A 25,269-nucleotide genomic window follows, 5' to 3' on the forward strand; every position below is an offset into this window, starting at 1 on the left:
CTTCATAAGTTTTGTTTCTGGATTTTTAAAATTCTTCTATGAAACTTTTGTAACAGAAGCTGGGATGGAACCCGGGCAGCCAGACAGAATGTCCCTTCCCTGAGTGAAAAGTTCTATCATTTCTTTGAAAGTGACCTTATAATATTTCAGAATAAACCCTCGTAACACTAATAAATGTATATAGATTTTTTAATGTTTATTTAATGCGTGTTTGGGTCTCTTACAAAATGCTCAGCTATTATATTACTAATTCTGTATGTGAATTAACACAGTTTAATATAGAACACCTGCTTCAAGGCTAAAAGTTAAGTATTTGAATAATGTTTTACCTTTCGTCTATTTTCAGACGCAGGTTCTATTCTACAATTTACGGAATTTCTCGGTATTGGACATCTCACATAGGTGACAAAATTTCATTCCTATGTTTAGGTTTCATAGTACAATAGGTTGAGCATCCCTACATTAGTATATGACTGATTCCTTCGAAAGAAAAAAAGAGTATCTTAGTTTTGTTGAATTTTTGGTCAAAATTTTAGTATATAGGTAATTGCAATAGCTCTTCCACGAAATTGCATTTAAATTTTTTGTAACATTTCAAAATGCTGTATCATTCAATGGCATTTGATGTGTTTTGGCTTGCTGTATTAAAGCTGGGCTCGAACCCGGGCAGCTAGACAATATGTTCTTTTCCTGAGTGAAATATTGCTATCATTTCATTAAAGTGACGTGGTAATATTTCAAGATAATTTCTCTTACATTGGACTAAGCCGTCCTCTCTCGTGGTTGAGTGTATCTAAGTAAAGAACTTAAAATTAGAAATGGTTCTTACGTTAAAATTCTCAATGAAATATTTCTTTTATGGTTTATGACTTTTGTTTCCAAGATGTTCTTCGAAATCTGTGTTTAGAATGGTGTTTTTGAGCTTTTTTTTAAAAAAAAATCTTTAAAAGTGCTTTAAAAGTGTATATGTATAGCTCTTTTAATGTTAATATATTGCGAGTTTGATTCTTACTCTTTTTTGATCTGTTATGTCACTAATTCTGTGTGTGAATTAAGATAGTTTAATATATAACACCTGCTTCAAAGCTAACAGTAAAGTTTATTTTGTTTATTTGTCATTTAAAATTACCTGCTTATTGTCTCTTGGTGCCGTCTTTCTACCAGTGCTGAAATTATTTACTCTTCTCGAAGATCATTATCTGTAATAACTGTCTAAATATTTTTCCTTTCATTGTTCATGTTGTACCCATACATTAAAACCCCTTTTGCTTACTGTACTTCTGTCGTATTAGGGAAATCATTTGCTTTTCTCTCGACTGCAGTCATCATTTTAGTAGCAATGTAGCACATTGCTGGAATTTAAAACAAAGAAGCTACTTTTGAAGTTTTATATATTAAGAAACAATACTAGATATTTCTCTTTGTGTATAATTTTTCTTAAATTTCAAAGTAGTTAAAATCTAATGATTCCTTTCCCCCCCCCATGGCTTCTTCTAGTGTAATTTGGCATCATTTTTGTACACTCTTGGATTGCAGATCGTGAAAGAAAAAGAATGGAGAAGCAGTGCAGACAAAAAGACATCTGTGGCTGGTAATTCTTCTTTTATATTAACTTTATTTTCACTAGAAATGCTTGAATGTTATAATTTGTACATCCCTTTTCACATGTTGCTTTATATTGGAGTTTTACTAGTTATTTATTTTACTTGAAAGCTTCATACTACGTTTTAATGTTTAGGGTAGCATTTATGCATTGATTTTTTTGGTTTTGAATTTTGTACCGAAGTGTCTGAATTGGTGCTTTCTTTATATTGTATTCTAATATTCGAAGTGAGGTAGAACTGTTAATCACACTATAATTATCAGAAGTCTGAGATTTTTTAGAGTTCCGTGGCTTTGTAGTGGTTTCAAAATTACTGCTGTAGTGTATTTTTTTCTGAATTGGCCTCCTTTTGCATTAAGAGGAGGAGGCTAAACATTTTCCTCTCTGTGTGGCCTAATATTTTCCCTGTCCAACGGGATCTTCTCTTCCCAACAGGTCAGTGTAATTGAACTGCCTGTGTATAAACCAATTTTGTTTTAGTTTTTCCAGAATTTAGAATCTCTCTATCAAGTGCTGTTTCTCTTAAAACCATTGAAAGTTAAATGTTGAACAAAAAAGAAATGTAAATAAAAATTTAATGAGTACTTATAAAGAAAGTTAGTAGAGCCAAATTGTCTTCTGTTAAGGCTGCTCAAAATGTGCTTTTTCTTAGTTGTTTTAAGCATACTTTATTATATTTTTTCCCTTAATCTGAACTATTTTAGCATATTGTGAAGATTTCTGAACCAATTTGCGAAGATCTATTTAAAATTGATTCAATAAATAAAAATTAATTTTGAAATCGAATCACTGATGTTTTATTATTATCCAAGTTGCATGACAGAATTATTTTTTGAAAAAGCTGATGTCTTTTGCTTATAAAAATGACTGATGCAACTGTAATCGTGTCGTTCTAAAAAGCACGTTTCCCAGCAGCTCTTTTATAGTGTCCAGTTTTTTCTTTAATTGGGTCAATCTTCGCTAGAAGATCAGACATTGCTTTTGTGTTATTTAAGAATTCCTTCATCTTATCTTCTGTTAAAATCTTTTCTTAGTAATGAGCGCTTTTATTATCAAGGGTATTATAAGCACCCAATTCTTCTTTTGTAATTTTCTGATTCATTGTTTGACTTCTCTGTCTTCCATATGTAGAAATTCTTCGGCATCCTTTGCTTTTGAGATTTGTTAGATTTTTTGGACTTCATTTTCAGTCGATGGAAATTGTTTAAAGTAGCAGATAAATTCTCTCCTGTGTTGATGGATGAATGTTGCACCCTGTATGAATGAAATTCTAGCAGTGGACAAATTAAATGGGATCCTTTAAAGTACTGCTATACGCGAAATCACGCTTTACGAGTTTGCGCTCAGCAAGTACCTGCCGTATTAAAAATGATAGACTACGAAACATCACTTGAAGAATCGTATGAGTTATGTGGAATGCAGGTTGGGAGTTTAGTCGTGATAGGTAAACAGACTATACAGATGACCCGAAGTAATAAAAATTTAGATGGGTGTACTATAAATTATTTTACTCCTGGACCATGGACTAGTCGTAAACAGTACTTGTGTAAAAACAGATTAAAGTATATGAATTTCCTGTTTAAGAAAGGAATTTCTCTATGACAGTATGCAGTCTGTATCATAGCTGGAATAGCGAGGTGTTGCGTCTTCAGGGAAACAAAATCTGTTATTCTGTAATTTTTACTGAAAATGTGTGTTTAAATTTTGTTACCTAGATAACCTATTTTTAACTCTTTCTACATAAAAATGAAACCAAATACAGACAAAGAAATAAAATTGCATTCCTTTCCTTGATGCAGTTATTCGCAACTTTAACTTATTGGGAGCCAATATTAAGTTTATAGAATTTTGGCTAGCTGCAATTATATATTGCAATTTTAATATTTCAGTTGTTAGTGCATTACACAAAGTATAAAAATGTGTGGTATAAAATGTTAAAGAAAAGGTATACTCTTTGTATTATTTACAAAAAATTCAGCAAGATGAAAATTAAATACAGGGAAAACATATTTTAATGTGAAATTTAACACTGCATTTCTTCTGCGAGTTATTTTCCCTCTCTAGTACATGCGATGTTATGGCTAAATCCATGCAGTCGTTCGGATGTTTGTTTGTTATCCTGTATCTGAACATTGATTTTTAACAAGTTCATTCTTGAAAATCCTCTTTCACCTTTTCACGTAAATCGAAAGCAGGAATTTATCTTTTTAAAAGTTTAACAGTTCATGATTTTTCTGATCTAGGACTATTCAAATGGGCTTTTTGTGGTATTCTTGATATTAATTACAATGAAAATTAGTTATTTCCATTTCTAGATCAATAGAATTGTTATTTAAAATATTTGCAATCTTTTACCATTTTTCTTAAATACTAGTATTATGTAATGGGTTTGAAGTGAAGGAAGTAGTTGGCCTAATTTTAAATACACTCAAAACATCTAATTTGAAAACTAACTTAAGCTCGATGAGACTTTCCAAATGTTTGTTTCAGTTTTCTTATATTTCACACTTTAGTTCTCCAGATTTTCCAAAGTGGCAAAACGTACATTACATTATGGTATATTATGTATATTCCTTATATTTGTGTAATATTTTCACAAAATTAATTTTCATTTAAAATGAATATATAATAGCCTTTAATTCAAAGACTTTGGTTTAGTTCTCTTCCCCCCCCCCTCAAGTTTAAGATTTTAGTTATTATGTCTGTAAGAATGACTAAATCATAGAACCAGGTATGTTCAGTAATTTCTTCGTAAGTTTCATTTCTGGATTTTTAAAATTCTTCTATGAAACTTTTGTAACAGAAGCTGGGATGGAACCCAGGCAGACAGACAGAATGTCCCTTCCCTGAGTGAAAATTTCTATCATTTCGCTGAAAGTGACATTATACTATTTCATAATGAACCCTCGTAACACTAATAAATGTATATACACTTTTTTATAATGTTTGTATAATGCGTGTTTGGTTCTTACAATATTTTGAGGTATTATATTACTAATTCTGTATGTGCATTAAGACAGTTTAATATAGAATACCTGCTTCAAGGCTAAAAGTAAAGTATTTGAATTAAGTTTTACGTTTCGTCTGTTTTCAGACGCAAGATCTATTCTACAATTTACAGAATTTCTCGGTATTGGACATCTCACATAGCTGACAAAATTTCATTCCTGTGTTTAGGTTTTATGTTATAGTACAATAAGTTGAGCATCCCTGCATTAGTATATGACTTTGGTTCCTTCGAAACAGAAAAAGAGTATCTTAGTTTTCTTGAATTTTTGGTCACAATTTTAGTATGTAGGTAATTGCAATAGCTCTTCCGCGAAATTGCATTTAAATTTTTTGCGATATTTCAAAATGCTGTTTAATTCAATGGCATTTGATGTGTTTTGGCTTGCTGTATTAAAGCTGGGCTCGAACCCGGGCAGCTAGACAATATGTTCTTTTCCTGAGTGAAATATTGCTATCATTTCATTAAAGTGACGTGGTAATATTTCAAGATAATTTCTCTTACATTGGACTAAGCCGTCCTCTCTCGTGGTTGAGTGTATCTAAGTAAAGAACTTAAAATTAGAAATGGTTCTTACGTTAAAATTCTCAATGAAATATTTCTTTTATGGTTTATGACTTTTGTTTCCAAGATGTTCTTCGAAATCTGTGTTTAGAATGGTGTTTTTGAGCTTTTTTTTAAAAAAAAATCTTTAAAAGTGCTTTAAAAGTGTATATGTATAGCTCTTTTAATGTTAATATATTGCGAGTTTGATTCTTACTCTTTTTTGATCTGTTATGTCACTAATTCTGTGTGTGAATTAAGATAGTTTAATATATAACACCTGCTTCAAAGCTAACAGTAAAGTTTATTTTGTTTATTTGTCATTTAAAATTACCTGCTTATTGTCTCTTGGTGCCGTCTTTCTACCAGTGCTGAAATTATTTACTCTTCTCGAAGATCATTATCTGTAATAACTGTCTAAATATTTTTCCTTTCATTGTTCATGTTGTACCCATACATTAAAACCCCTTTTGCTTACTGTACTTCTGTCGTATTAGGGAAATCATTTGCTTTTCTCTCGACTGCAGTCATCATTTTAGTAGCAATGTAGCACATTGCTGGAATTTAAAACAAAGAAGCTACTTTTGAAGTTTTATATATTAAGAAACAATACTAGATATTTCTCTTTGTGTATAATTTTTCTTAAATTTCAAAGTAGTTAAAATCTAATGATTCCTTTCCCCCCCCCCATGGCTTCTTCTAGTGTAATTTGGCATCATTTTTGTACACTCTTGGATTGCAGATCGTGAAAGAAAAAGAATGGAGAAGCAGTGCAGACAAAAAGACATCTGTGGCTGGTAATTCTTCTTTTATATTAACTTTATTTTCACTAGAAATGCTTGAATGTTATAATTTGTACATCCCTTTTCACATGTTGCTTTATATTGGAGTTTTACTAGTTATTTATTTTACTTGAAAGCTTCATACTACGTTTTAATGTTTAGGGTAGCATTTATGCATTGATTTTTTTGGTTTTGAATTTTGTACCGAAGTGTCTGAATTGGTGCTTTCTTTATATTGTATTCTAATATTCGAAGTGAGGTAGAACTGTTAATCACACTATAATTATCAGAAGTCTGAGATTTTTTAGAGTTCCGTGGCTTTGTAGTGGTTTCAAAATTACTGCTGTAGTGTATTTTTTTCTGAATTGGCCTCCTTTTGCATTAAGAGGAGGAGGCTAAACATTTTCCTCTCTGTGTGGCCTAATATTTTCCCTGTCCAACGGGATCTTCTCTTCCCAACAGGTCAGTGTAATTGAACTGCCTGTGTATAAACCAATTTTGTTTTAGTTTTTCCAGAATTTAGAATCTCTCTATCAAGTGCTGTTTCTCTTAAAACCATTGAAAGTTAAATGTTGAACAAAAAAGAAATGTAAATAAAAATTTAATGAGTACTTATAAAGAAAGTTAGTAGAGCCAAATTGTCTTCTGTTAAGGCTGCTCAAAATGTGCTTTTTCTTAGTTGTTTTAAGCATACTTTATTATATTTTTTCCCTTAATCTGAACTATTTTAGCATATTGTGAAGATTTCTGAACCAATTTGCGAAGATCTATTTAAAATTGATTCAATAAATAAAAATTAATTTTGAAATCGAATCACTGATGTTTTATTATTATCCAAGTTGCATGACAGAATTATTTTTTGAAAAAGCTGATGTCTTTTGCTTATAAAAATGACTGATGCAACTGTAATCGTGTCGTTCTAAAAAGCACGTTTCCCAGCAGCTCTTTTATAGTGTCCAGTTTTTTCTTTAATTGGGTCAATCTTCGCTAGAAGATCAGACATTGCTTTTGTGTTATTTAAGAATTCCTTCATCTTATCTTCTGTTAAAATCTTTTCTTAGTAATGAGCGCTTTTATTATCAAGGGTATTATAAGCACCCAATTCTTCTTTTGTAATTTTCTGATTCATTGTTTGACTTCTCTGTCTTCCATATGTAGAAATTCTTCGGCATCCTTTGCTTTTGAGATTTGTTAGATTTTTTGGACTTCATTTTCAGTCGATGGAAATTGTTTAAAGTAGCAGATAAATTCTCTCCTGTGTTGATGGATGAATGTTGCACCCTGTATGAATGAAATTCTAGCAGTGGACAAATTAAATGGGATCCTTTAAAGTACTGCTATACGCGAAATCACGCTTTACGAGTTTGCGCTCAGCAAGTACCTGCCGTATTAAAAATGATAGACTACGAAACATCACTTGAAGAATCGTATGAGTTATGTGGAATGCAGGTTGGGAGTTTAGTCGTGATAGGTAAACAGACTATACAGATGACCCGAAGTAATAAAAATTTAGATGGGTGTACTATAAATTATTTTACTCCTGGACCATGGACTAGTCGTAAACAGTACTTGTGTAAAAACAGATTAAAGTATATGAATTTCCTGTTTAAGAAAGGAATTTCTCTATGACAGTATGCAGTCTGTATCATAGCTGGAATAGCGAGGTGTTGCGTCTTCAGGGAAACAAAATCTGTTATTCTGTAATTTTTACTGAAAATGTGTGTTTAAATTTTGTTACCTAGATAACCTATTTTTAACTCTTTCTACATAAAAATGAAACCAAATACAGACAAAGAAATAAAATTGCATTCCTTTCCTTGATGCAGTTATTCGCAACTTTAACTTATTGGGAGCCAATATTAAGTTTATAGAATTTTGGCTAGCTGCAATTATATATTGCAATTTTAATATTTCAGTTGTTAGTGCATTACACAAAGTATAAAAATGTGTGGTATAAAATGTTAAAGAAAAGGTATACTCTTTGTATTATTTACAAAAAATTCAGCAAGATGAAAATTAAATACAGGGAAAACATATTTTAATGTGAAATTTAACACTGCATTTCTTCTGCGAGTTATTTTCCCTCTCTAGTACATGCGATGTTATGGCTAAATCCATGCAGTCGTTCGGATGTTTGTTTGTTATCCTGTATCTGAACATTGATTTTTAACAAGTTCATTCTTGAAAATCCTCTTTCACCTTTTCACGTAAATCGAAAGCAGGAATTTATCTTTTTAAAAGTTTAACAGTTCATGATTTTTCTGATCTGGGACTATTCAAATGGGCTTTTTGTGGTATTCTTGATATTAATTAGGATGAAAATTAGATATTTCCATTTCTAGATCGGTAGAATTGTTATTTAACATATTTTCAATCTTTTACCATTTTTCTTAAATACTAGTATTATGTAATGGGTTTGAAGTGAAGGAAGTAGTTGGCCTAATTTTAAATACACTCAAAACATCTAATTTGAAAACTAACTTAAGCTCGATGAGACTTTCCAAATGTTTGTTTCAGTTTTCTTATATTTCACACTTTAGTTCTCCAGATTTTCCAAAGTGGCAAAACGTACATTACATTATGGTATATTATGTATATTCCTTATATTTGTGTAATATTTTCACAAAATTAATTTTCATTTAAAATGAATATATAATAGCCTTTAATTCAAAGACTTTGGTTTAGTTCTCTTCCCCCCCCCCTCAAGTTTAAGATTTTAGTTATTATGTCTGTAAGAATGACTAAATCATAGAACCAGGTATGTTCAGTAATTTCTTCGTAAGTTTCATTTCTGGATTTTTAAAATTCTTCTATGAAACTTTTGTAACAGAAGCTGGGATGGAACCCAGGCAGACAGACAGAATGTCCCTTCCCTGAGTGAAAATTTCTATCATTTCGCTGAAAGTGACATTATACTATTTCATAATGAACCCTCGTAACACTAATAAATGTATATACACTTTTTTATAATGTTTGTATAATGCGTGTTTGGTTCTTACAATATTTTGAGGTATTATATTACTAATTCTGTATGTGCATTAAGACAGTTTAATATAGAATACCTGCTTCAAGGCTAAAAGTAAAGTATTTGAATTAAGTTTTACGTTTCGTCTGTTTTCAGACGCAAGATCTATTCTACAATTTACAGAATTTCTCGGTATTGGACATCTCACATAGCTGACAAAATTTCATTCCTGTGTTTAGGTTTTATGTTATAGTACAATAAGTTGAGCATCCCTGCATTAGTATATGACTTTGGTTCCTTCGAAACAGAAAAAGAGTATCTTAGTTTTCTTGAATTTTTGGTCACAATTTTAGTATGTAGGTAATTGCAATAGCTCTTCCGCGAAATTGCATTTAAATTTTTTGCGATATTTCAAAATGCTGTTTAATTCAATGGCATTTGATGTGTTTTGGCTTGCTGTATTAAAGCTGGGCTCGAACCCGGGCAGCTAGACAATATGTTCTTTTCCTGAGTGAAATATTGCTATCATTTCATTAAAGTGACATGGTAATATTTCAAGATAATTTCTCTTACATTGGACTAAGCCGTCCTCTCTCGTGGTTGAGTGTATCTAAGTAAAGAACTTAAAATTAGAAATGGTTCTTACGTTAAAATTCTCAATGAAATATTTCTTTTATGGTTTATGACTTTTGTTTCCAAGATGTTCTTCGAAATCTGTTTTTAGAATAGTGTTTTTGAGCTTTTTTTTTAAAAAAAAATCTTTAAAAGTGTATATGTATAGCTCTTTTAATGTTAATTAATATATTGCGAGTTTGATTCTTACTCTTTTTTGATCTGTTATGTAACTAATTCTGTGTGTGAATTAAGATAGTTTAATGTATAACACCTGCTTCAAAGCTAACAGTTTATTTTGTTTATTTGTCATTTAAAATTACCTGCTTATTTTCTTTTGGTGCTGTCTTTCTACCAGGGCTGAAATTATTTACTCTTCTCGAAGGTCATTATCCGTAATAACTGTCTAAATATTTTTCCTTTCATTGTTCATGTTGTATCCATACATTAAAACCCCTTTTGCTAACTGTACTTCTGTCGTATTAGGGAAATCATTTGCTTTTCTATCGACTGCAGTCATGATTTTACTAACAATGTAGCACATTGCTGGAATTTAAAACAAAGAAGCTACTTTTTGAAGTTTTATATATTTAGAAACAATATTAGCTATTTCTCTTTGTGTATAATTATTCTTTAATGTCAAAGTAGTTAAAATCTAATGATTTCTTTTTTTCCCCCTTGGCCTCTTCTAGTGTAATTTGTCATCACTTTTGTGCCCTCTTGGATTGCAGAACATGATATCGTGAAAGAAAAAGAACGGAGAAATAGTGCAGAGCAAAAAGACATCTCTGGCTGGTAATTCTTGTTTTTTGTTAACTTTATTTCCACTAGAAATGCCTGAATGTTATAATTTGTATGTCCTTTTTCACAAGTAGCTTTATATTGGAGTTTTACTAGTTATTTTACGTGAACGCTTCATATTACGTTTTAATGTTTAGGGTAGCATTTATGCATTAATTTCTTAGGTTTTGAATTCCGTATTGAAGTGTCTGAATTGGTGCTTTTTTTATATTGTATAGTAATATTCGAAGTTAGGTCGAACTGTTAATCACACTATAATTATCAGAAGTCTGAGATTTCTTAGAGTTCTGTTGCTTCGTAGTGGTTACAAAATTACTGTTGTGTAATTTTTTCCCGAGTGGCCTCCTTTTGCATTATGAGGAGGAGGCTAAACATTTTCCTCTCTGTGTGGCCTAATATTGTCCCTGTCCAACAGGGTCTCCTCTTCCCAATAGGTCAGTTTAATTGCACTGCCTGTGTATAAACCAATTTTGTTTCAGATTTTTTTCCGAATTTAGAGTCTCTCCATCAAGTGCTGTTTCTCTTGAAACCATTGAAAGTTAAATGTTCAACAAAAAAGAAATATAAATAAAAATTTAATGAGTACTCGTATAGAAATTTAGTGGAGCCAAATTGTCTTCTGTTAAGGATGCTCCAAATGTGCTTTTTCTTAGTTGTTTTAAGCATATACTTTATTATATTTTTCCCTTAATCTGAACTATTTTGGCATATTGTGAAGTTTTATGAACCAATTTGGGAAGATCTATTTAAAATTTATTCCACAAATAAAAATTCATTTTGAAATCAAATCAGATATGTTTTATTATTATCGAAGTAAAATTCTGCAGATTGACTTTCAACTTTGTTTTGCAAAGCACTCTGAAAGTTTCTTTCGGACTTCTTTCCGTTCTCTTGGCAAATGCATGACAGAATTATTTTTTGAAAAACTGATGTCCTTCGCTTATAAGAATGACTGATGCAACTGTATGCGTGTCGCTGTAAAGAGCACGTTTCCCAGTAGCTGTTTTAAAGTGTCCTGTTTTTCTCTTTAATTGGGTCATTCTCCGCTATAAGATCAGACGTTGATTTTGTGTTATTTAACAATTCCTTCATCTTATCTTCAGTTAAAAGCTCTTCTTCGTAATGAGCACTTTTTTTATCAAGGGGTTTTATAAGATTCCAAATCTTCTTTTGTAATTTTCTGATTCATTGTTTAACTTCTCTGTCTTCCATGTGTGAAAATTCTACGGCATCGTTTGCTTTTGAGATTTGTAAGATTCTTTGGACTTCATTTTCAGTCGATGGAAATTGTTTAAAGTAGCAGATAAATTCTTTGCATTGTTGATGATTGAATGCTGCAGCACGTATGAATGAAATTCTAGCAGTGGACAAATTAAATGGGATCCTTTAAAGTACTGCTATACGCGAAATCACGCTTTACAAGTCTGCGCTCAGCAAGTACCTGCTGTATTAAAAATGATAAACTAGGAAACATGACTTGAAGAATCGTATGAGTTATGTGGAATGCAGATTGGGAGTTTAGTCGTGATAGGTAAACAGTCTGTACAGATGACCGGAAATAATAAAAATTTAGATGGGAATTACTATAAAGTATTTTACTCCTGGACCATGGATTAGTCATTAACAGTACTTGTGTAAAAACAGATTAAAGTATATGAATTCCCTGTTTTAGAAAGGAATTTCTTTATGACAGTATGAAGTGTGTATCATAGCTGGAATAGCGAGGTGTTGCGTCTTCAGGGAAACAAAATTTGTTATTCTGTAATTTTTACTGAAAATGTGTGTTTAAATTTTGTTTCCTAGATAACCTATTTTTAACTCTTTCTATATGAAAATGAAACCAAATACAGACAAAAAAATAAAATTGTATTCCTATCCTTGGTGCAGTTATTCGCATTTTTAACATAATGGGAGGCAATTTTAAGTTTATAAAATTCTGGCTAGCTGCAATTATATATTGCACTTTTAATATTTCAGTTGTAAGTGCATTGCACAAAGTATAAAAATGTGTGGTATAATATGTTAAAGAAAATGTATACTCTTTGTATTATTTACAAAAAGATCAGCTAGATGAAAATTAAATACAGGGAAATCATATTTTAATGTGAAATTTAACACTGCATTTCTTCTGAGAGTTTTTTTTCTCCTTCTGGTACGTGCCATGTCATGGCTAAATCCATGCAGTCGTTCGGATGTTTGTTTGTTATTCTGTATCTGAACATTGATTTTAACAAGTTCGTTGTTGAAAATCCTCTTTCACATTTTTAAGTAGATCGAAAGAAGGAATTTATCTTTTTAAAAGTTTAACAGTTCATGATTTTTCTGATCTAGGACTATTCAAATCGCTTTTCGTGATATTCCTTATCTTAATTAGGATGAAAATCAGTTATTTCCATCTCTAGATCAGGAGAATTGTTAACCTATTTACAATCTTTTACCATTTTTCTTAAATACTAGTATTATGTAATGGGTTTGAAGTGAATGAAGTAGTTGGCCTAATTTTAAATACCCTCGAAACATCTAATTTAGAAACTAATTTAAGCTCGATGAGTTTCTTTCAGTTTTCTTACATTTCACGCTTTAATTCTCCAGATTTTCAAAGTGGCAAAACGTACATTGCATTATGGTAAAAATGTATATTCCTTATATTTGTGTAATATTTTTACAAAATTAATTTTGATTTAAAATGAATTTAAAATACCCTTGAATTCAAAGACTTAGTTTAGTTCTCACCCCCCCCTCAGGTTTTAAGATTTTAGTTGTTATGTTGTTAACTAAATCATAGAACCAATTATTGTCAATAATTTCTTCATAAGTTTCGTTTCTGGATTTTTAAAATTCTTCTGTGAAACTTTTGTAACCGAAGCTGGGATGGAACCCAGGCAGCCAGACAGAATGTACCTTCCCTGAGTGAAAATTTCTATCATTTCACTGAAAGTGACATTATAATATTTCAGAATAAACCCTCGTAACACTAATAAATGTATGTAGGTTTTTTTTTAATGTTTTTATAATGCGTGTTTGGTTCTTACAATATTTTGAGCTATTATATTACTAATTCTGTATGTGAGTTAAGACATTTTAATATAGAACACCTGCTTCAAGGCTAAAAGTAAAGTATTTGAATTGTGTTTCACCTTTCGTGTGTTTTTAGACGTTCGTTCTACTCTACAGTTTACGGAATTTCTCGGGATTTGGACATCTCACAAATCTGACAAAATTTCATTCCTATGTTTAGGTTTTATAGTACAATAAGTTGAGCATCCCTACATTAGTATATGACTGATTCCTTCGAAAGAAAAAAAAGAGTATCTTAGTTTTGTTGAATTTTTGGTCAAAATTTTAGTATATAGGTAATTGCAATAGCTCTTTCACGAAATTTTATTAAAATTTTTTGCAAGATTTCAAAATGCTGTATCATTCAATGGCATTTGATGTGTTTTGGCTTGCTGTATTAAAGCTGGGCTCGAACCCGGGCAGCTAGACAATATGTTCTTTTCCTGAGTGAAATATTGCTATCATTTCATTAAAGTGACGTAATATTTCAAGATAATTTCTCATACATTGGACTAAGCCGTCCTCTCTCGTGGTTGAGTGTATCTAAGTAAAGAACTTAAAATTAGAAATTGTCCTTACGTTAAAATTCTCAATGAAATATTTCTTTTATGGTTTATGACTTTTGTTTCCAAGATGTTCTTCGAAATCTGTGTTTAGAATGGTGTTTTTGAGCTTTTTTTAAAAAAAAAATCTTTAAAAGTGTATATGTATAGCTCTTTTAATGTTAATATATTGCGAGTTTGATTCTTACTCTTTTTTGATCTGTTATGTCACTAATTCTGTGTGTGAATTAAGATAGTTTAATATATAACACCTGCTTCAAAGCTAACAGTAAAGTTTATATTGTTTCAGAAGTCAAACAACAAAAATCAGCGTTAATTTACAAAGTTTTCACAGGACTAGTTTCGATGGTTTTACCGAACCATCATCTTCAGCTGCAAAACCGCAAATGATGGTTTTGCGGTTTTGCAGCTGAAGATGATGGTTCGGTAAAACCATCGAAACTAGTCCTGTGAAAACTTTGTAAATTAACGCTGATTTTTGTTGTTTGACTTCTGAATTAGTATTTATTCGGCGTGTTATTGTGTCTTAATTTATATTGTTTATTTGTCATTTAAAATTACCTGCTTATTGTCTCTTGGTGCCGTCTTTCTACCAGTGCTGAAATTATTTACTCTTCTCGAAGATCATTATCCATAATAACTGTCTAAATATTTTCCTTTCATTGTTCATGTTGTACCCATACATTAAAACCCCTTTTGCTTACTGTACTTCTGTCGTATTAGGGAAATCATTTGCTTTTCTATCGACTGCAGTCATCATTTTAGTAACAATGTAGCACATTGCTGGAATTTAAAACAAAGAAGCTACTTTTGAAGTTTTATATATTAAGAAACAATACTAGATATTTCTCTTTGTGTATAATTTTTCTTTAATTTCAAATAGTTAAAATCTAATGATTCCTTCCCCCCCCCTTGGCTTCTTCTAGTGTAATTTGCCATCATTTTTGTACACTCTTGGATTGCAGATCGTGAAAGAAAAAGAATGGAGAAACAGTGCAGACAAAAAGACATCTGTGGCTGGTAATTCTTCTTTTATATTAACTTTATTTTCACTAGAAATGCTTGAATGTTATAATTTGTACGTCCCTTTTCACATGTTGCTTTATATTGGAGTTTTACTAGTTATTTATTTTAATTGAAAGCTTCATATTACGTTTTAATGTTTAGGGTAGCATTTATGCATTAATTTCTTTGGTTTTGAATTTCGTATTGAAGTGTCTGAATTGGTGCTTTCTTTATATTGTATTGTAATATTCGAAGTGAGGTAGAACTGTTAATCACACTATAATTATCAGAAGTCTGAGATTTTTTAGAGTTCCGTGGCTTTCTAGTGGTTTCAAAATTACTGCTGTAGTGTATTTTTTTCTAAATTGGCCTCCTTTCGCATTAAGAGGAGGAGGCTAAACATTTTCCTCTCTGTGTGGCCTAATATTTTCCCTGTCCAACGGGATCTTCTCTTCCCAACAGGTCAGTGTAATTGAACTGCCTGTGTATAAACCAATTTTGTTTTAGTTTTTCCAGAATTTAGAATCTCTCTATCAAGTGCTGTTTCTCTTAAAACCATTGAAAGTTAAATGTTGAACAAAAAAGAAATGTAAATAAAAATTTAATGAGTACTCGTAAAGAAAGTTAGTAGAGCCAAATTGTCTTCTGTTAAGGCTGCTCAAAATGTGCTTTTTCTTAGTTGTTTTAAGCATACTTTATTATATTTTTTCCCTTAATCTGAACTACTTTAGCATATTGTGAAGTTTTCTGAACCAATTTGCGAAGATCTATTTAAAATTGATTCAATAAATAAAAATTAATTTTGAAATCGAATCAGTGATGTTTTATTATTATCCAATTTGCATGACAGAATTATTTTTTGAAAAAGCTGATGTCTTTTGCTTGTAAAAATGACTGATGCAACTTTAACCGTGTCCTTGTAAAGAGCACGTTTCCCAGCAGCTCTTTTAAAGTGTCCAGTTTTTTTCTTTAATTGGGTCAATCTCCGCTAGAAGATCAGACATTGCTTTTGTGTTATTTAACAATTCCTTCACCTTATCTTCTGTTAAAATCTTTTCTTAGTAATGAGCGCTTTTATTATCAAGGGTATTATAAGCACCAAATTCTTCTTTTGTAATTTTCTGATTCATTGTTTGACTTCTCTGTCTTCCATATGTAGAAATTCTTCGGCATCCTTTGCTTTTGACATTTGTTAGATTTTTTGGACTTCATTTTCAGTCGATGGAAATTGTTTAAAGTAGCAGATAAATTCTCTCCTGTGTTGATGGATGAATGTTGCACCCTGTATGAATGAAATTCTAGCAGTGGACAAATTAAATGGGATCCTTTAAGAATCGTATGAGTTATGTGGAATGCAGATTGGGAGTTTAGTCGTGATAGGTAAAACAGTCTATGCAGATGACCAGAAATAATAAAAATTTAGATAGGAATTAATATAAAGTATTTTACTCCTGGACCATGGATTAGTCATTAACAGTACTTGTTTAAAAACAGATTAAAGTATATGAATTCCTTGTTTAAGAAAGGAATTTCTTTATGACAGTATGAAGTGTGTATCATAGCTGGAATAGCGAGGTGTTGCGTCTTCAGGGAAACAAAATTTGTTATTCTGTAATTTTTACTGAAAATGTGTGTTTAAATTTTGTTACCTAGATAACCTATTTTTAACTCTTTCTATATGAAAATGAAACCAAATACAGACAAAAAAAATAAAATTGCATTCCTTCCCTTGGTGCAGTTACTCGCATTTTTAACATAATGGGAGGCAATTTTAAGTTTATAAAATTCTGGCTAGCTACAATTATATATTGCACTTTTAATATTTCAGTTGTAAGTGCATTGCACAAAGTATAAAAATGTGTGGTATAAAATGTTAAAGAAAAGTTATACTCTTTGTATTATTTACAAAAAATTCAGCAAGATGAAAATTAAATACAGGGAAAACATATTTTAATGTGAAATTTAACACTGCATTTCTTCTGCGAGTTATTTTCCCTCTCTAGTACATGCGATGTTATGGCTAAATCCATGCAGTCGTTCGGATGTTTGTTTGTTATCCTGTATCTGAACATTGATTTTTAACAAGTTCATTCTTGAAAATCCTCTTTCACCTTTTCACGTAAATCGAAAGCAGGAATTTATCTTTTTAAAAGTTTAACAGTTCATGATTTTTCTGATCTAGGACTATTCAAATGGGCTTTTTGTGGTATTCTTGATATTAATTAGGATGAAAATTAGTTATTTCCATTTCTAGATCGGTAGAATTGTTATTTAACATATTTTCAATCTTTTACCATTTTTCTTAAATACTAGTATTATGTAATGGGTTTGAAGTGAAGGAAGTAGTTGGCCTAATTTTAAATACACTCAAAACATCTAATTTGAAAACTAACTTAAGTTCGATGAGACTTTCCAAATGTTTGTTTCAGTTTTCTTATATTTCACACTTTAGTTCTCCAGATTTTCCAAAGTGGCAAAACGTTCATTACATTATGGTATATTATGTATATTCCTTATATTTGTGTAATATTTTCACAAAATTAATTTTGATTTAAAATGAATTTATAATAGCCTTTAATTCAAAGACTTTGGTTTAGTTCTCTTCCCCCCCCTCAAGTTTAAGATTTTAGTTATTATGTCTGTAAGAATGACTAAATCATAGAACCAGGTATGTTCAATAATTTCTTCATAAGTTTCATTTCTGGATTTTTAAAATTCTTCTATGAAACTTTTGTAACAGAAGCTGGGATGGAACCCAGGCAGACAAACAGAATGTCCCTTCCCTGAGTGAAAATTTCTATCATTTCACTGAAAGTGACATTATACTATTTCATAATAAACCCTCGTAACACTAATAAATGTATATACACTTTTTTATAATGTTTATATAATGCGTGTTTGGTTCTTACAATATTTTGAGGTATTATATTACTAATTCTGTATGTGCATTAAGACAGTTTAATATAGAATACCTGCTTCAAGGCTAAAAGTAAAGTATTTGAATTATGTTTTTCTTTTCGTCTGGTTTCAGACGCAAGATCTATTCTACAATTTACAGAATTTCTCGGTATTGGACATCTCACATAGCTGACAAAATTTCATTCCTGTGTTTAGGTTTTATGTTATAGTACAATAAGTTGAGCATCCCTACATTAGTATATGACTTTGATTCCTTCGAAACAGAAAAAGAGTATCTTAGTTTTCTTGAATTTTTGGTTACAATTTTAGTATGTAGGTAATTGCAATAGCTCTTCCACGAAATTGCATTTAAATTTTTTGCGATATTTCAAAATGCTGTTTAATTCAATGGCATTTGATGTGTTTCGGCTTGCTGTATTAAAGCTGGGCTCGAACACGGGCAGCTAGACAATATGTTCTTTCCCTGAGTTAAATATTGCTATAATTTCATTAAAATGACATGGTAATATTTCAGGATAATTTTTGGTACATTGGACTAAGCTATCTTCTCTCAGGGATAAGAGTACCTAAGTAAAGAATGTAAAATTAGAAACGGTTCTTACATTAAAATTCTCAATGAAATATTTCTTTTATGGTTTATGACTTTTGTTTCCAAGATGTTCTTCGAAATCTGTGTTTAGAATAGTGTTTTTGAGCTTTTTTTTTAAAAAAAAAATCTTTAAAAGTGTATATGTATAGCTCTTTTAATGTTAATATATTGCGAGTTTGATTCTTACTCTTTTTTGATCTGTTATGTAACTAATTCTGTGTGTGAATTAAGATAGTTTAATGTATAACACCTGCTTCAAAGCTAACAGTAAAGTTTATTTTGTTTATTTGTCATTTAAAATTACCTGCTTATTTTCTTTTGGTGCCGTCTTTCTACCAGGGCTGAAATTATTTACTCTTCTCGAAGATCATTATCCGTAATAACTGTCTAAATATTTTTCCTTTCATTGTTCATGTTGTACCCATACATTAAAACCGCTTTTGCTAACTGTACTTCTGTTGTATTACGGAAATCATTTGCTTTTCTATCGACTGCAGTCATGATTTTACTAACAGTGTAGCACATTGCTGGAATTTAAAACAAAGAAGCTACTTTTTGAAGTTTTATATATTTAGAAACAATATTAGCTATTTTTCTTTGTGTATAATTATTCTTTAATGTCAAAGTAGTTAAAATCTAATTATTTCTTTTTTTCCCCCTTGGCCTCTTCTAGTGTAATTTGTCATCACTTTTGTGCCCTCTTGGATTGCAGAACATGATATCGTGAAAGAAAAAGAACGGAGAAATAGTGCAGAGCAAAAAGACATCTCTGGCTGGTAATTCTTGTTTTTTCTTAACTTTATTTCCACTAGAAATGCCTGAATGTTATAATTTGTATGTCCTTTTTCACAAGTAGCTTTATATTGGAGTTTTACTAGTTATTTTACGTGAACGCTTCATATTACGTTTTAATGTTTAGGGTAGCATTTATGCATTAATTTCTTAGGTTTTGAATTCCGTATTGAAGTGTCTGAATTGGTGCTTTCTTTATATTGTATAGTAATGTTCGAAGTTAGGTCGAACTGTTAATCACACTATAATTATCAGAAGTCTGAGATTTCTTAGAGTTCTGTTGCTTCGTAGTGGTTTCAAAATTACTGTTGTAGTGTAATTTTTTCCCGAGTGGCCTCCTTTTGCATTATGAGGAGGAGGCTAAACATTTTCCTCTCTGTGTGGCCTAATATTTTCCCTGTCCAACAGGGTCTCCTCTTCCCAATAGGTCAGTTTAATTGCACTGCCTGTGTATAAACCAATTTTGTTTCAGATTTTTTTCCGAATTTAGAGTCTCTCCATCAAGTGCTGTTTCTCTTAAAACCATTGAAAGTTAAATGTTGAACAAAAAAGAAATGTAAATAAAAATTTAATGAGTACTCATAAAGAAAGTTAGTAGAGCCAAATTGTCTTCTGTTAAGGCTGCTCAAAATGTGCTTTTTCTTAGTTGTTTTAAGCATACTTTATTATATTTTTTCCCTTAATCTGATCTATTTTAGCATATTGTGAAGTTTTCTGAACCAATTTGCGAAGATTTATTTAAAATTGATTCCATAAATAAAAATTAATTTTGAAATCGAATCAGTGATGTTTTATTATTATCCAAGTTGCATGACAGAATTATTTTCTGAAAAAGCTGATGTCTTTTGCTTATAAAAATGACTGATGCAACTGTAACCGTGTCGTTGTAAAGAGCACGTTTCCCAGCAGCTCTTTTAAAGTGTCCAGTTTTTTCTTTAATTGGGTCAATCTTCGCTAGAAGATCAGACGTTGCTTTTGTGTTATTTAAGAATTCCTTCATCTTATCTTCTGTTAAAATCTTTTCTTAGTAATGAGTGCTTTTATTATCAAGGGTATTATAAGCACCCAATTCTTCTTTTGTAATTTTCTGATTCATTGTTTGACTTCTCTGTCTTCCATATGTATAAATTCTTCGGCATTCTTTGCTTTTGAGATTTGTTAGATTTTTTGGACTTCATTTTCAGTCAATGGAAATTGTTTAAAGTAGCAGATAAATTCTTTCCTGTGTTGATGGATGAATGTTGCAGCCTGTATGAATGAAATTCTAGCAGTGCACAAATTAAATGGGATCCTTTAAAGTACTGCTGTACGCGAAATCACACTTTACGAGTTTGCGCTCAGCAAGTACCTGCAGTATTAAAAATGATAGACTACGAAACATCACTTGAAGAATCGTATGAGTTATGTGGAATGCAGGTTGGGAGTTTAGTCGTGATAGGTAAACAGACTATACAGATGACCCGAAGTAATAAAAATTTAGATGGGTGTACTATAAAGTATTTTACTCCTGGACCATGGACTAGTCGTAAACAGTACTTGTGTAAAAACAGATTAAAGTATATGAATTTCCTGTTTAAGAAAGGAATTTCTCTATGACAGTATGCAGTCTGTATCATAGCTGGAATAGCGAGGTGTTGCGTCTTCAGGGAAACAAAATCTGTTATTCTGTAATTTTTACTGAAAATGTGTGTTTAAATTTTGTTACCTAGATAACCTATTTTTAACTCTTTCTACATAAAAATGAAACCAAATACAGACAAAGAAATAAAATTGCATTCCTTTCCTTGATGCAGTTATTCGCAACTTTAACTTATTGGGAGCCAATATTAAGTTTATAGAATTTTGGCTAGCTGCAATTATATATTGCAATTTTAATATTTCAGTTGTTAGTGCATTACACAAAGTATAAAAATGTGTGGTATAAAATGTTAAAGAAAAGGTATACTCTTTGTATTATTTACAAAAAATTCAGCAAGATGAAAATTAAATACAGGGAAAACATATTTTAATGTGAAATTTAACACTGCATTTCTTCTGCGAGTTATTTTCCCTCTCTAGTACATGCGATGTTATGGCTAAATCCATGCAGTCGTTCGGATGTTTGTTTGTTATCCTGTATCTGAACATTGATTTTTAACAAGTTCATTCTTGAAAATCCTCTTTCACCTTTTCACGTAAATCGAAAGCAGGAATTTATCTTTTTAAAAGTTTAACAGTTCATGATTTTTCTGATCTAGGACTATTCAAATGGGCTTTTTGTGGTATTCTTGATATTAATTAGGATGAAAATTAGTTATTTCCATTTCTAGATCGGTAGAATTGTTATTTAACATATTTTCAATCTTTTACCATTTTTCTTAAATACTAGTATTATGTAATGGGTTTGAAGTGAAGGAAGTAGTTGGCCTAATTTTAAATACACTCAAAACATCTAATTTGAAAACTAACTTAAGTTCGATGAGACTTTCCAAATGTTTGTTTCAGTTTTCTTATATTTCACACTTTAGTTCTCCAGATTTTCCAAAGTGGCAAAACGTTCATTACATTATGGTATATTATGTATATTCCTTATATTTGTGTAATATTTTCACAAAATTAATTTTGATTTAAAATGAATTTATAATAGCCTTTAATTCAAAGACTTTGGTTTAGTTCTCTTCCCCCCCCTCAAGTTTAAGATTTTAGTTATTATGTCTGTAAGAATGACTAAATCATAGAACCAGGTATGTTCAATAATTTCTTCATAAGTTTCATTTCTGGATTTTTAAAATTCTTCTATGAAACTTTTGTAACAGAAGCTGGGATGGAACCCAGGCAGACAAACAGAATGTCCCTTCCCTGAGTGAAAATTTCTATCTTTTCACTGAAAGTGACATTATACTATTTCATAATGAACCCTCGTAACACTAATAAATGTATATACACTTTTTTATAATGTTTGTATAATGCGTGTTTGGTTCTTACAATATTTTGAGGTATTATATTACTAATTCTGTATGTGCATTAAGACAGTTTAATATAGAATACCTGCTTCAAGGCTAAAAGTAAAGTATTTGAATTAAGTTTTAAGTTTCGTCTGTTTTCAGACGCAAGATCTATTCTACAATTTACAGAATTTCTCGGTATTGGACATCTCACATAGCTGACAAAATTTCATTCCTGTGTTTAGGTTTTATGTTATAGTACAATAAGTTGAGCATCCCTACATTAGTATATGACTTTGATTCCTTCGAAACAGAAAAAGAGTATCTTAGTTTTCTTGAATTTTTGGTCACAATTTTAGTATGTAGGTAATTGCAATAGCTCTTCCACGAAATTGCATTTAAATTTTTTGCGATATTTCAAAATGCTGTTTAATTCAATGGCATTTGATGTGTTTTGGCTTGCTGTATTAAAGCTGGGCACGAACCCGGGCAGCTAGACAATATGTTCTTTCCCTGAGTTAAATATTGCTATAATTTCATTAAAGTGACATGGTAATATTTCAGGATAATTTTTGGTACATTGGACTAAGCTATCTTCTCTCAGGGATAACAGTACCTAAATAAAGAATGTAAAATTAGAAACGGTTCTTACATTAAAATTCTCAATGAAATATTTCTTTTATGGTTTATGACTTTTGTTTCCAAGATGTTCTTCGAAATCTGTGTTTAGAATAGTGTTTTTGAGCTTTTTTTTAAAAAAAAAATCTTTAAAAGTGTATATGTATAGCTCTTTTAATGTTAATATATTGCGAGTTTGATTCTTACTCTTTTTTGATCTGTTATGTAACTAATTCTGTGTGTGAATTAAGATAGTTTAATGTATAACACCTGCTTCAAAGCTAACAGTAAAGTTTATTTTGTTTATTTGTCATTTAAAATTACCTGCTTATTTTCTTTTGGTGCCGTCTTTCTACCAGGGCTGAAATTATTTACTCTTCTCGAAGGTCATTATCCGTAATAACTGTCTAAATATTTTTCCTTTCATTGTTCATGTTGTACCCATACATTAAAACCCCATTTGCTAACTATACTTCTGTCGTATTAGGGAAATCATTTGCTTTTCTATCGACTGCAGTCATGATTTTACTAACAATGTAGCACATTGCTGGAATTTAAAACAAAGAAGCTACTTTTTGAAGTTTTATATATTTAGAAACAATATTAGCTATTTCTCTTTGTGTATAATTATTCTTTAATGTCAAAGTAGTTAAAATCTAATGATTTCTTTTTCCCCCTTGGCCTCTTCTAGTGTAATTTGTCATCACTTTTGTGCACTTTTGGATTGCAGAACATGATATCGTGAAACAAAAAGAACGGAGAAATGGTGCAGAGCAAAAAGACATCTGTGGCTGGTAATTCTTGTTTTATGTTAACTTTATTTCCACTAGAAATGCTTGAATGTTATAATTTGTATGTCCTTTTTCACAAGTAGCTTTATATTGGAGATTTACTAGTTATTTTACGTGAACGCTTCATATTACGTTTTAATGTTTAGGGTAGCATTTATGCATTAATTTCTTAGGTTTTGAATTCCGTATTGAAGTGTCTGAATTGGTGCTTTCTTTATATTGTATAGTAATATTCGAAGTTAGGTCGAACTGTTAATCACACTATAATTGTCAGAAGTCTGAGATTTCTTAGAGTTCTGTTGCTTCGTAGTGGTTTCAAAATTACTGTTGTAGTGTAATTTTTTCCCGAGTGGCCTCCTTTTGCATTATGAGGAGGAGGCTAAACATTTTCCTCTCTGTGTGGCCTAATATATTCCCTGTCCAACAGGGTCTCCTCTTCCCAACAGGTCAGTGTAATTGCACTGCCTGTGTATAAACCAATTTTGTTTCAGATTTTTTCCGAATTTAGAGTCTCTCTATCAAGTGCTATTTCTCTTGAAACCATTGAAAGTTAAATGTTCAACAAAAAAGAAATGTAAATAAAAATTTAATGAGTACTGGTATAGAAAGTTAGTGGAGCTGCAAATTGTGAAGTTTTATGAACCAATTTGCGAAGATCTGTTTAAAAGTGATTCCACAAATAAAAATTCATTTTGAAATCAAATCAGAGATGTTTTATTATTATCGAAGTAAAATTCTGCAGATTGACTTTCAACTTTGTTTTGCAAAGCACTCTGAAATTTCTTTCGGACTTCTTTCCGTTCTCTTGGCAAATGCATGACAGAATTATTTTTTCAAAAAGCTGATGTCCTTTGCTTATAAGAATGACTGATGCAACTGTATGCATGTCGCTGTAAAGAGCACATGTTTCCCAGTAGCTGTTTTAAAGTGTCCTGTTTTTTTCGTTAATTGGGTCATTCTCCGCTATAAGATCAGACGTTGATTTTGTGTTATTTAACAATTCCTTCATCTTATCTTCAGTTAAAAGCTCTTCTTCGTAATGAGCACTTTTTTTATCAAGGGGTTTTATAAGATTCCAATTCTTCTTTTGTAATTTTCTGATTCATTGTTTAACTTCTCTGTCTTCCATGTGTGAAAATTCTACGGCATCGTTTGCTTTTGAGATTTGTAAGATTTTTTGGACTTCATTTTCAGTTGAATGAAATTGTTTAAAGTAGCAGATAAATTCTTTCCATTGTTGATGATTGAATGCTGCAGCACGTATGAATGAAATTCTAGCAGTGGACAAATTAAATGGGATCCTTTAAAGTACTGCTATACGCGAAATCACGCTTTACGAGTTTGCGCTCAGCAAGTACCTGCAGTATTAAAAATGATAGACTACGAAACATCACTTGAAGAATCGTATGAGTTATGTGGAATGCAGGTTGGGAGTTTAGTCGTGATAGGTAAACAGACTATACAGATGACCCGAAGTAATAAAAATTTAGATGGGTGTACTATAAAGTATTTTACTCCTGGACCATGGACTAGTCGTAAACAGTACTTGTGTAAAAACAGATTAAAGTATATGAATTTCCTGTTTAAGAAAGGAATTTCTCTATGACAGTATGCAGTCTGTATCATAGCTGGAATAGCGAGATGTTGAGTCTTCAGGGAAACAAAATCTGTTATTCTGTAATTTTTACTGAAAATGTG

The 25,269-nt window shown here is 31.0% G+C and overlaps 2 long non-coding RNA genes across 4 annotated transcripts in view; both read left to right on the plus strand.

Moving 5' to 3' along the window:
- Positions 1–5,855: 5,855 nt before the first annotated feature.
- Positions 5,856–15,134, plus strand: LOC146992739 (uncharacterized). Its single transcript, XR_015038823.1, has 3 exons — positions 5,856–5,950; positions 10,205–10,307; positions 14,860–15,134. It is a non-coding gene; the product is annotated as an uncharacterized LOC146992739 (long non-coding RNA).
- Positions 15,135–19,118: 3,984 nt separating this feature from the next.
- The window catches only part of LOC146992740 (uncharacterized), a 38,655-nt gene continuing 32,504 nt past the window's right edge, over positions 19,119–25,269 (plus strand). For all 3 annotated transcript variants that reach the window (XR_015039059.1, XR_015039061.1, XR_015039060.1), the window contains exons 1-2: positions 19,119–19,222; positions 23,472–23,574. This is a non-coding gene — a long non-coding RNA (uncharacterized LOC146992740). The remainder of the gene's footprint in view (positions 19,223–23,471; positions 23,575–25,269) is intronic.

The sequence above is a fragment of the Stegodyphus dumicola genome, chromosome X2 (assembly GCF_044657685.1).
Source record: "Stegodyphus dumicola isolate Sdum_Otavi_A_Nest chromosome X2, ASM4465768v1".
NCBI lineage: Eukaryota > Metazoa > Arthropoda > Arachnida > Araneae > Eresidae > Stegodyphus > Stegodyphus dumicola.